The sequence below is a fragment of the Nannospalax galili genome, unplaced genomic scaffold, assembly GCF_000622305.1.
Source record: "Nannospalax galili isolate Female #2095 unplaced genomic scaffold, S.galili_v1.0 scaffold167, whole genome shotgun sequence".
Taxonomy (NCBI): domain Eukaryota; kingdom Metazoa; phylum Chordata; class Mammalia; order Rodentia; family Spalacidae; genus Nannospalax; species Nannospalax galili.
In genome coordinates, this window is record NW_008358534.1 from 4,158,692 (window position 1) to 4,170,935 (window position 12,244).

General features: G+C 39.6%; 1 protein-coding gene and 1 pseudogene across 1 annotated transcript in view; one reads left to right on the forward strand and one right to left on the reverse strand.

Annotated features, from left to right (window-relative positions):
* Positions 1-12,244, forward strand: part of Mcf2 (MCF.2 cell line derived transforming sequence) — a 118,337-nt gene that overhangs the window by 40,839 nt on the left and 65,254 nt on the right. The gene's annotated exons all lie outside the window — the stretch shown is intronic.
* Positions 4,361-5,594, reverse strand: LOC103724665 (annotated as a pseudogene).

The window sequence follows — 12,244 nt, forward strand, 5'->3', positions numbered from 1 at the left end:
AGTTGAAATGGCTTATAGAAAAAAAAAACTCACTTAAAATCAAACCTAAGATAAGAAAAGTAAGAATTTCATTGTTGTTGAATGACAGTGAATGTCAGTAGATGAGGGCATGATTTATTTTCTAATAAAGGTTTTAGCATAGAATATTCTTGAAAATCACAGCTATTTTGATAAAGTTATTTAACCTTACATGTGATTTTATATTATGAAAATAATAGTTATAGGAATTTAATAGGCAATTTATATCACATTAAAATGTTTGTATATGTGTTTTTGCAATATTGTGTGGAACTGACAGCAGTTCCGTTGCCAAAGGTACCTTGACTTAAGCTTTGGGAAAGTTCTTAATTCCTTTCTGTGCATATGTTTTCTCAGTGCTAAACTTAGTTTTATGTATATACATTAAGAGACACATAGCACAGCACACAGGTACTTACTGAATAGAGGTATCTGTATTGCAGTTCCTATGACACCAGTTACAGTGGTAAATACAGGATAGCCACTGACTGAAGGAACTCTCAGTCTAGTAGAGAAGGCATGTTCATAAATACCTATTTCAAAAGAACTTCAAGGTGAGAGCGGGGGACTTCCTTCCACTTACGTCATTTGTTTGGACTTTAAGTCACTGAATTAGTTTCTATTATCTTTCTTTGATTCTTTCCCTGATTAGAGGAAATACTTGTGATAGAATGGGCAAGCCCCAAGGAAGGAATATTGCTTTGGACTGTCCTGCTGCTGAGAGTTCTTGCCAAGTTGCTTGGCAACACGTGAAGTGACTCATACTTTTTGAACTCTTGAAGAGTGGGGATATAGGTGAAGATTATGGAAATGGGTCTTGCCATTGAAAACTCTCCTGTATAGCTCAGGGTCGTAGGGTTTTCCCAAGCATATTCTACATAGATGATTTAGACCGTATCAAGGTCAGTCATGTGTCAGCATCTCAACATCATGTTCTGTCATGATAATAGATTATAATAGTTTCCATTCTGTGAGCTTCATCATGCTAAATTGTTTCAAATGCTGTTATCAGTCCCATTTTGAAGAGTTAAAGTTATTTCCATTCTAAATAGCAAAGAGTAGATTTGTATGTGTATGAAAGGTTAAGTATCTGGAAAAGGCTTTAGGATCCAGATAGGCCTCAGCACCACAGCTTAACCACTGGGCTTCAGTCTGCTCATCTGTAAGAGGGGATAACACCTGCTTTGATGCAGTGGTATGAAGGCTAAACAGGATAGTGTATGTAACAGGCCAGGGATGTAGGTAATACCTTTCAATCAAGGGTTCCTCTTAATGTTGATTTTTCTTTGCCCAAAGGGCTAAAAAAGAAATGCTATAGGAAGATAGATTGCTTTTTAATACTAATTTAGCTACGTTTTATGTTGGTTAAGGCACTTTGAACATTTTGAAGAAATAACTAGTGTGACAGTTCCATAGGGTGAATGAATTGCCTTTCTAAAAATATCACACAAAAGAATATTAAAAAGTTTACTTTCTGGGCTTTAATAGTTATATGATGTTATCAGGTTTATGCCTGTTCAGTTGTTACTGTTAATTGAAAGACCATGGTACCTGGATAGTCTAGCTGGTATGAATCAAAGATAAGAAATCTGTTCTCTAGGAGAAAAAGATGGCAGGAAGCTTGTATCGGAACCGTTTCCTTGAAGAAGCAGTCAGAGCTACTGTAGAGGGCAAGGGTGGGGTGGGCACGTGACTCCTAGGCCTGTGACAGTAGGTAGTGTATTTCTGCCTAAGATATATGCCTTTAATAGTCACATGTTGAAACTCCGGGGGGGTGGGGAACGCCTGCAGGAAGCTCAAACCAGTCCTGTTTCCTCTTTCTTGAAATCTTTCTCTTATTTGGTAAAGAAAAAACCAAAATCAAATAAAGTTGAACATTAACTACATCTCTTTGCTTTTTTGACAAGATCCTTAAAAATGATTTATGCATTTAGAATGAGAAGTTTATCATTGAAGAAAATAGAAATTGTGCCTTTTCATGTTTATATAACCATTCAGATTAGAGATTCTTAAAGCAGCACACCGAAGTATTTACAAATGTTGTATCCCCAAACTGAAACAGCACAGCTCAATGGTCTTGATATGTGCTATGTGTATCTGATATTGTATGCTTTTTGAGCTTTTTCATTTAAATAGTAGTTTAAAATGGATTATTGTGAAAGTTTTAGTTATAAAAATTTCTGTGTATAGAGATGAAAGTACTTTATATTCTTCTATATAGACCCACAGAGACATGTGCAAATTAATCTTACACCTGGATAGCCTATCTGGTTGAAATTTCTCACAATTTCTCTGTCTAGATTCTCATAGGCAGCTGGGACAGAAAGAGGAGTGAATATAGTATTCCTGTAGGCCCATGTTCAAATATATGAACATGCTCATTTAGAGGCTGTAGCCCACGGATGTGTTTTGTTTGTACTCTATAGTGTTTTCACAAACTTGCCATTTGTTTTTCCTCTTTAAAAATATGAATTTCCAGTTTGTCTTGAGAAACCAAAGATTGGGAAGTACTGGGCCCATTTTTCAACATGACGACATTTGCCTAGGGCTGACTGCTCAGTGTCCCCCTTTTTTGGATGGTCCCCAGTTCACCATAGCGCTCACCACATCTACTTCTTGTTGTTCCTTACTACATAGGAAGAGTATCAGTGGACATTTGCTACCTCATTTAGGCTGTATTCTAGTGAAACTCTGATGACTTCTCATTTACACCACCTCCCTAACATATGGCAGACACTTAACTTTGTCACCTTTGCTTTAGGTTTCAGGTTTATAGCCTCAGCTGTGAACTGATCCTTGTACTATTCCCGTTATGCTACACCAGACTCCCCCGGTTGATAAAGTCTGGTTTTGTAGGCAGGTGAACCACGGTTTTGATTCTGTTTCTTACCAGCTAGAAGGTCTTGCAATTATATAACTTGATAAATCTTCGCTATACTGGTTCCTTATTGCTGCTGTAACCACTTGCTAAAAATGCAGTGATTTCAAACAACACAAATTTAGTGCTATGGTTCTGGAGGTCTGAAGTCCAGGATTAGTCTCACTGGATTAAAAGCAGGCAGTCTCCTGGGCTGTGTTCCTTCTTGGAGCTCTAGATAAGAATCTATTGCCTTGACATTTTTAGTTTCTAGAGACTGTCTATCAGTTCATTGGTTTATGGCCTTGCGATTGTTTGACCTCTGCTTCTGTAATTGCAACTTCTCTGATTTTCCTGCCCTCCCTCCTTTCTTTTTTATGATACTCAGGACGGAACCCAAGGCCTCACACATGTTTGATAAGCTCTTTACTACTGAACCACACCCCCAATTCTTCTCTCTTTTGATAATGAAGATCCTTGTGATTACATTAGTCCCACCTTCGAAATTCAGGATAATCTTCCAATCTCAAAATTCTCTCTCTTTTTTTTATTAATTTTAAAAATTTTATATAAACGTAGAGTCTTATGTTTCCTAGATTGGCTTTGAATTTGCTATGTAGTCAACGATGACCTTGAACTTCTGATCCTCCTGCCTTTATCTCCCCAGTGCTAGGATTATAGGCATGTGCCACCACACCTGGTTTATGCTGGACTAGAGATCTAACCCAGGGCTTTCTGCATCCCAGGCAAACACTGTAACAACACAGGCTGCAACCCCAGCCCCCGCAAGTTTCTTCATCACATGTATAAAATCCCTTTTCACCATGTAATGCAGCATTTTCCTATGTTTTGGGAATCAAGGCATATACCCCTAGGAGAATTAATATTCTACTTTCTATACTTAGTTTCTCCAATTGTGAAGATGAAAATAGAACCTACTGCATGTTACTTAGTGGAGTGTTGTGATAGTGTTCACTATGAGCATGATTCTCAGAGCAAGCATTCAATAAATATTGACCCTTCCATCCTTGTACCCTTAAGGTTTTGAGAAGTCTGAAAAATACATATTTAAATACATCTGTTTTATATGTATTTTTTATTACAGAGTAGCTGGGCTGGGGATATAGCTCAGTGGTAGAGTGCTTTCTGAGCATGCACATGACTTTGGATTCATTCTCTATAACCACATAAGCACCAAAAACAAACAAAATGTAATCTGAAAAAGAGAAGCTGTGGAAAGTACTCATATGAGGTTGCAGATTCACTTTTTTTATGGCGGGGGTGTGCAGTGAACTTTATTGAGGTTATTTAAAAGAGTAGGGCTCCCTAAGTTCTCCGTCTCCTGGAGGTCTGGTCTGGGATGGAAGTTGTGAAGAGAGCTACTCAGTATGTTGGGGGCTGAGTTGGGACAGGGACTCCCCAGCTGAGGGCCTCTCTCTTCCTCTTGCTGAGGTATTCTTGCTGGGGTGAGTGGTCCAGGATGTCTTACTCCTTGGAGGCCATGTGGACCACCCTGTTGCTATAGCCAAATTTGTTGTCATACCAGGAAATGAACTTGACAAAGTGGGTGTTGAGGGCAATGCCAGCCCTAGCATCAATGGTAGAAGAGTGGGTGTTGGTGTTAAGGTTGCATGAGATGACCTGTCCCTCATTGTAGCCTAGGGGACTTCCAATGTCTGTTTCACTACATACTTAAAAAAATATTTTATTTATTATTTTTATTTTATGTGTATGAGTGTATTGCCTCCATGAATGTAAGTACATCCCTGTCGTGCAATGCCCAAAATGGTCAGAAGAGGGCTTCAGATCCCCTGGAACTGGAGTTATGGCCAGTTGTTAGCTGCCATGTGAGTTCTGGAAATTGAACCCATATCCTCTGCAAAGCAGCCAGTACTTGTAATAACTGAGCCATCTCTCCAGCCCTTTTACCACTTTCTTGATTTAGTAGTATTTATCAGCTTTCTCCAAACAGCAGGTCAGATCCACAACTGACACATTGAGGGTAGGAACATGGAAGGCCATGCCAGTGAGTTTCCTGTTCAGCTCTGGGATGGCCTTGCCTATGGCTTTGGCAGTGCCATTGGATGCAGAGATGATGTTTTGGGCAACCCGATGACTATCAAACCACAGTTTTCCCGTTGGGGCTTCCACAGTCTTTTGGGTGGCCATGATGGCTTGGAATGTGGTCATGAGTCCCTCAACAATGCCGAAATTGTCATGGATGACAATGGCCAGGGGGAATAAGCAGTTGGTGGTGCAGGAAGCATTGCTGACAATCTTGAGGCAGTTGTCATATTTCTTGTAGTTTATGCCCATTACAAACATGGGAGGCATTGGCAGAAGGGGCAGAGATGATGACCCTTTTGGCTCCATCCTTCAAGTGGGCCTCAACCCTCTCCATGATACAGAAGACCCCAGTAGACTCCACAACATACTTAGCACCAGCATCACCCCATTTGATGTTGGCAGGAACTCACTCATTGAAGATGGAGATGGCCTTTTCATTGATGATAAGCTTCCCGTTCTCAGCCTTGACTTTGCTATGGAACTTGTCATGGGTAGAATCATATTGGAACATGTAGACCATTCAGTTGAAGTCAATGAAGGGGTCATTGATGGCAACAGTATCCACTTTGCCAGAGTTGAAGGCAGCCCTGGTAAACAGGTGTCCAATATGGCCAAGTCGATTCATTTTGACCTTCACCATTGTGTCTCAGGGACGAGGCTGGTACTGCACGAGAAGATTAGGCTGTCTCTGGAATAGGTAGGAGCAGAGAGCCTGTAGATTCACCTTAAAAATACTTTTTAATTTTTATTTTATGTGTATGAGTGTATTGCCTGCATGTGTGTAAGTGCACCTGTGTTGTGCAATGCCGGTGGAGGTCAGAAGACCTCAATAGATTCCCCTGGAACTGGAGTTATAGACAGTTGTAAGCCGCCATGTGGGTGCTGGGAGATTCACTTAAAAAATACTTTATTATTTATTATTTTTATTTTATGTGTATAAGTGTATTGCCTACATATATGTAGGTGCACCATGTTGTTCAATGCCTGTGGAGGTCAAAAAAGGGCATTGGGTTCCCCAGAACTGGAGTTACATATGGTTGTTAGGTGCTGTGTGGGTACTGGGAATTGAACCCAGGTCCTTTGCAAGGGCAGCTAGTGCTTTTAACTGCTGAGCATCTTTACAGCCCCTAAGTTCACTTTTAATGGGATAATTTGCAAAGTACCTGTTGATGTCTGAATGTGAATTTTATCCTTGAAAAATCAAGGATATTTGGTTTGCATGTGAGCATGAAGGATAGAAACAATACACTTGTCTGAACTGCATGCCTTAATTCTCTAAAGCAGATAACTGATAAATGAGCTGTTTGAGTGCCTTTCACTTTCTGAGCAGCTGTGTAGCTAATACCCTTGAATATCTACTACATTTGAGATTAGCTATTGAGTTAGCAGAATAGCTGCAAAGATAATTTCACAATTATTCTGTAATGAAAAACATTGTAAATGTAATTTGACAGACAATAAATGAACTTCTCATATTTTGATAGTGCAATTGCCAAGCATTTTGAATGTATGACAAAATAATCAGAAGGTTTTACTGAAGAATGATCTGACTAGAATGTAGAATTAGCTTTAGGAACTATTGAAAAATTAAAAAAAAATTTTGTGTGTGTGTATGTCACATATATGCAGGTACCCTTGGAGGCCAATAGAGGGCATTGGGTCTCCTGGAGCTAGAGTTACAGGTAGTTGTGAGCCACTCATTGTGGGTGCTGGGATCCAAACTCAGACTTTCTGGAAGAGCATCAAGAATTCTTAACAGCTGAACCATTGTTCCAGCTGCTAGAAACAGTTACCATATATATTACATATACACAAATATGTACATATATATCTAGTGTGTGTGTGTGTGTGTGTGTGTGTGTGTGTGTATCTGAGTGTTTGTTTGTGTATGTGCATGGATGGCCCACAGAGGCCAGAAGGGGGCATAGGATCCCTTGGAGCTGGAGTTATAGGTGATTGTGAACAGCCCCACATGTGTGCTGTGACTGAACCCCAGGTCCTCTGCAAGAGCAGTATATGCTCCTAATTGCTGAGTCATCTCTTCAGCCCCAGAAACAACTAATATAGCTGTCAATGTTTGTGATAAGCCACTTTATCAAATAGAGGTGAGGTGGGTTTAATAAACAATCAACATAAAATTGCTGAACAGCCAAAAACAACTTTCACCTGCTTAAAATTACTTCTCGATTTTGGGGCTGGGGAGATGGCTCAGCAGTTAAGAGCACTGACTGCTCTTGCAGAGGACTTGGGTTTGATTCCCAGCACCGATATGGCAGCTACGAACCGTCCTTAGCTCCAGTTCCAGGGGAATCTGAAGCCCTCTTCTGACCTCCACAGCATTGCACAACATGGGTGCACTCACATACATGCAGGCAATACACTCATACACATAAAATAAAAATAATAAAATAAAAATATATTTTAAAAGTTACTTCTAGATTTTAAGGATAGTGATTTTTGCTTCTCCATCCTTTCTTTGTATGTTATTTCTTGTCATGTGATCAACTGTCACTAGGTGCTAGGAAGCCTTGTTCTAGAAATGGCAGAGAGGTCCTTGTGAGGCACATGGCTTTCTCTGTTCCCATGGAATTTCTTACTTCCTCCTGCCTTGCTTTTCACAATTTCAGAGTTAGAACTGAGTAGGCTTGAAGTTGGTCAGCCCTCAGGCCTTGCTTTTCTTGTTTTGAGAAAGGTTCTCCCTGTAGCCCCAGCTGGCCTGGAACTTGCTATGAGAAGAGTAATCCTTAAACTACAATACCATAGAATGAGAAATTAAGGAAAGCCAGCGAGAAAGAGAATGAAACCAGGCCACGAAAGAGGAAAACTAATTTTGCTTTAAATAGTGGCAAAATTTTGCTATGCATACTCAATTTTGTTTTAAAAAGTGAAAACAAAAACTGTTTCAAAGGCCCAGCATGGTGGTGTCTTTTATCCCCATATTTGGAAGGCAGATGCAAGCGGATCTCTGGGAGATCTAGGTCAGCTTAGTCTACATAGTAAGTTCCAGGCCAGCTGGGGCTACAGGGAGACCCTGTCTCAAAACAAAAATTAAAATGAAACAAAATGAAATTGGTTCCAGGTAGGTAAGCACAGTAAGTATACTCACAATTTATCTGTGAGAGCAAAAGACAGACTTATCTCACCTAAAGTGAATGGAGGAGAAATAAAATTCATGATCTCAATCTAAAACAGGTAGGCCTGGAATTCCCATGAATCTCTGTCAGTTTCTCTTTTATCCATATTCCTAAAGTTATTTTTTTTAACTTGAATTTGCTTTTTGTTATGTCCAAGATAGTTTATAAAATTTAAAAAAGAGGATACAACATTGGCAGGGGCAGGGTGATTAGGGACTTCGAGGGGGATCTGGGAAGTGTTAAGGGGAGGCGTCGCTGGTGAATATGATCAAAACACATTGTATGACATTCTCAAACAATGAAGATGTTTAAGAAAAATGTAAAAACTATCTTTGTGAGTTTTTAGTTTGCATTCTTTATGGTCCTGATTTCTTTTTAATTCTTACAGTAATTGGGAACTGTATACCATGCTTACCATAAAATAAAATGTATATTCCATAATTGAGGCTAGAATATCCATTATCATTGGAACTCTCTTTCCTGATTTTATATGCATGCTGATTTGAAATAAGCTTTCTCCAGGAGCAAGTGTCATAGGAACCAGTAGTTCTGGAATAATGTCTTTGAAGTTTCTTTACCTCAGAACTACTTAAAAAAATCCTAGAGGACTGCACCTTTTTAATTTTTAAAAATTTATTTATTTTTATGTATGTGAGTGTTTTGCCTGCATGTATGTAAGTGCACCTTGTATGTGCAATGCCTGCAGAGGTCAGAAGACGGCGTTGGATCCATTGGAATTGGAGTTATGGATGGTTGTTAGCTGTCATGTGGGTGCTGGGAACCCAACATGGGTCTTCTGCAAGAGCAGTCAGTGTTCTTAACCATGGAACCATTTCTCCAGCCCCAAGGACAGTGTCTTTTAATCACAACTAATCATTTCATATTGTGTTTTTTGGTCTTTTTGATGATTGTTTTTTGACAGGGTCTCTCTAGTCAAAGCCCACCTGGAAGTCACGATGTAAACCAGGGTGGCCTTGATCTTGCAGAGATCCACCTGCTTCTGCCTCCTGAGGGCTGAGATGAAAGGTGAGCATTGCATATAGGAAAGGCACAAAGATATGGGAAGATCATGGTATCCCTTGGAACCAGCATTTAGAATAGTAGCAGAAGAAGTGGTTTTTCAAATGAAGGGAGAGAGAATAGTTTAAAAATGGCCTCCTGGAGGAGCAGTGAGTTGGGCATCCTAATTTATGTCTATTTACAGTCATAGTTTAATTCACTGATTTAGTGTTCCATTCTTTATTTACCTACCTGTGATCATCACATTCAGTTTTTTTTTCATGTGGTGTAGTTTTCTTTTTTCTTTCATGTGTACAAGTGTATTGCCTGCATGTATTTAAGTACCTCTATGTTGTGCAGTGCCCACGGAGGTAGAAGAGGGATTCGGATGCCCTGGAACTGGAATTACGGATGGCTGTTAGCTGCCATGTGGGTACTGGGATATGAACCTGGGTTCTCTGTAGGAACAGCCAGCGCTCTTAATCAATGAGCCATCTCTCCAGGCTTCATGCTATAGTTTTCATCGCCACTTAATTTTTTGTAGATTTTTATACATGTCTCAGATTTAATTTTAAACATCCATCCACAGTTGTGTTAGTTATGGTAGTTCATACCTATAGTCCCAACACTCTGGAAGCTAGCCTGGGCCACATAGTGTGTTACAGGTCAGCTTGGACTGCCTAGTGAGATCCAGTGTCAACAAACAAACAAACAAACAAACAACCAGTTGTGGGTGTCATTTATCTAAGAATATAGGGTGTTTATTTTAATTTTATTTTTTTTTGAGACAGCTTCTCACTGTGTAGCCCTGGCTGCCCTGGAAGTCTTTATGTAGACCAAGCTGGCCTCAAACTCACATAGATCCACCTGCCTCTGCTTCCCAAGTTCTGGGATTAAAGACGTGCACTATGGACCTGGCAAGAGTCTAGGTTTTATGCCTCAGTAAAGTTAATCTTTTCTTTTTTAAGAAAATAGACTTTATTTTTTAGAGTAGTATAAACTGCAGAGCAAAACTCAACTGGGTGTACAGGGAGTTCTTATGAACTCCTTGCCCACAGAGTATCTTGTGAATTTTTTTTTTTATAACTTCGTTCAATTGCTAGTACTCTTGCATGGTTGATATGAGTTTATTTGAAACATTTTTTAATATATTTTCCTTTATTATGCTTTAATCTTCCCTCTGGAAGTTGATCACTCCTGACTCTGTACTCCTGGGCTAGATATCCTTCTTCTCTTTCTCTACAGAAAACTATCTGATAGATGTCATCAGATTACCTTATTGGCTCTCCAACCAACAAAGAGGAACCAGAATCTTGTCTTCCCTCTTAAAACCTGATTCTCTTGTGTTTCCATCTGAGTTACTCAAGCCCCAAATCTTGAGATGCATGTCCCTGAGTACCCCCTTTCTCATCAAGTACATTTAGTCACTATGTTTTAATGATAATGCCTCCTGAATTTTACCCTTACACATGCTGTTTTTGCTCTGGTTCAGAATCTCTGATGTGGATTCCTGCATACTAGTTTCCATGCTCATCTGATGTCTGGTTCTACTGTTGTCTGAATCCAGTTTCTTCCCAAAGCCCATATGATCTTTCTAAAATACGGATCTGACATGGTTAGGGATATAGTTCCATGGTAGAGCACTTGGTAGAACTCTGGGTTCAATCTCTAGCAGCATTATTTATTTACTTATTTTTCTCAATGTGTATTTTTATTGAATTTTTATGTATTTCATACAATACATCTTAATCATATTTAGACCCCCTCTCCGATCCACGCCACCCCATAACTCACCCCACTGAATTTCATGCGTTCTGTTATGTATTTTAAGGCATATTGAGTCAAGTTTGTTTACCCAGATGCCCCTCGGTGTGAGTTCATCCACTGGAGTCTAGTCAGCCTATCTACAGTCACTCCTTTAAAGAAGATCTAGTCTCCCTCACCCAGCAGTAATCAGCTTCAGCTAAGGTTGGGGCCTCCTGCCCATTTCCCCAGCTCGGTGCTGGGTTTTGTCTGATTGAGTTTGTATGGGTCTTGTGCATCCTGTTTCCATTGCTGTAAGTTCATCTGAGCAAGTTTCCAGAGGCCTGGAAGACTGTTTCCTTATGGTCATGCACCAACCCTGGCTCTTACAATCTTTCTGCCCCCTCTTCTACAATGGTTCCTGAGCCATGGGTGGGTGGGGTTAAATATAGGAGTCCTAGCCAGGGACACGTGCTCTTCAATCTCTAATTCTCTACACATTGAATTAATTCTCTATACCATTAAATTAATTTATGAATTGTTGGGGCTGGAGAGATGGCTCAGCGGTTAAGAGCACTGGCTGCTCTTGGAGAGGACCCAGGTTTGATTCCCAGCACCCACATGGTGGCTAACAACCATCTCTAACTCCAGTTTCAGGGGATCCAATGCCCTCTTCTGACCTCTAAGGGCACTACATGATATGGGTGCACTTACACACATGCAGGCAATATACTCATACACATAAAGTAATAAAAATAATAAATAAAATATTTTTAAAATTATGACTCTTTGATGCCTACATGTGTTACATTGTAGCCTTTCATTTAAATAATTGGAAGGAATATACAGCAGATGTTCAGTGATGAAAATAAGAATTCTTTGGATGAAAAGAAAAATGTAATTCCACAAAATAGTTTTGTTTTATTGTTGTGTGGATAGTATCTCAGCTCCCTCTGGCTTTTGGGGTTAACCTAGGCACCTGTCTCTAATTCTGTTTTTAAAAGTTCTTTTAAGTTTTTTATTATTATCTTGTGTGTATGTGTTTGTGGATGGATGATGTATGTGTGTATAGGCACATGTACCACAGCACATGTCTATAGAGGTTAGAGGACAACCTTGTGGAGTGACTTCTTTTGTTTTACTTTATATGGGTTCTGGAGACTGAACTCAGGTCATCAGGCTTGTTTAGTCAATGCTTTTACCCCTGAGCCATCTTGTTTGTCCTCTGTCTGTTTTTATAGGAAATAAGCACAATTTAAGTTCAAATTCAGTAAAATTGTGGCATAAAAACAGATACATAAAGAAATGGAACAGAACAGAGCCCAAAAATTAATTCAGAAATTTATTGTCAACTGATTTCTGTATAAGGAGCCAAGAGCATACATTGGACAAAGGACAGTTGATTTAATAATCGGTACTGGGAAAA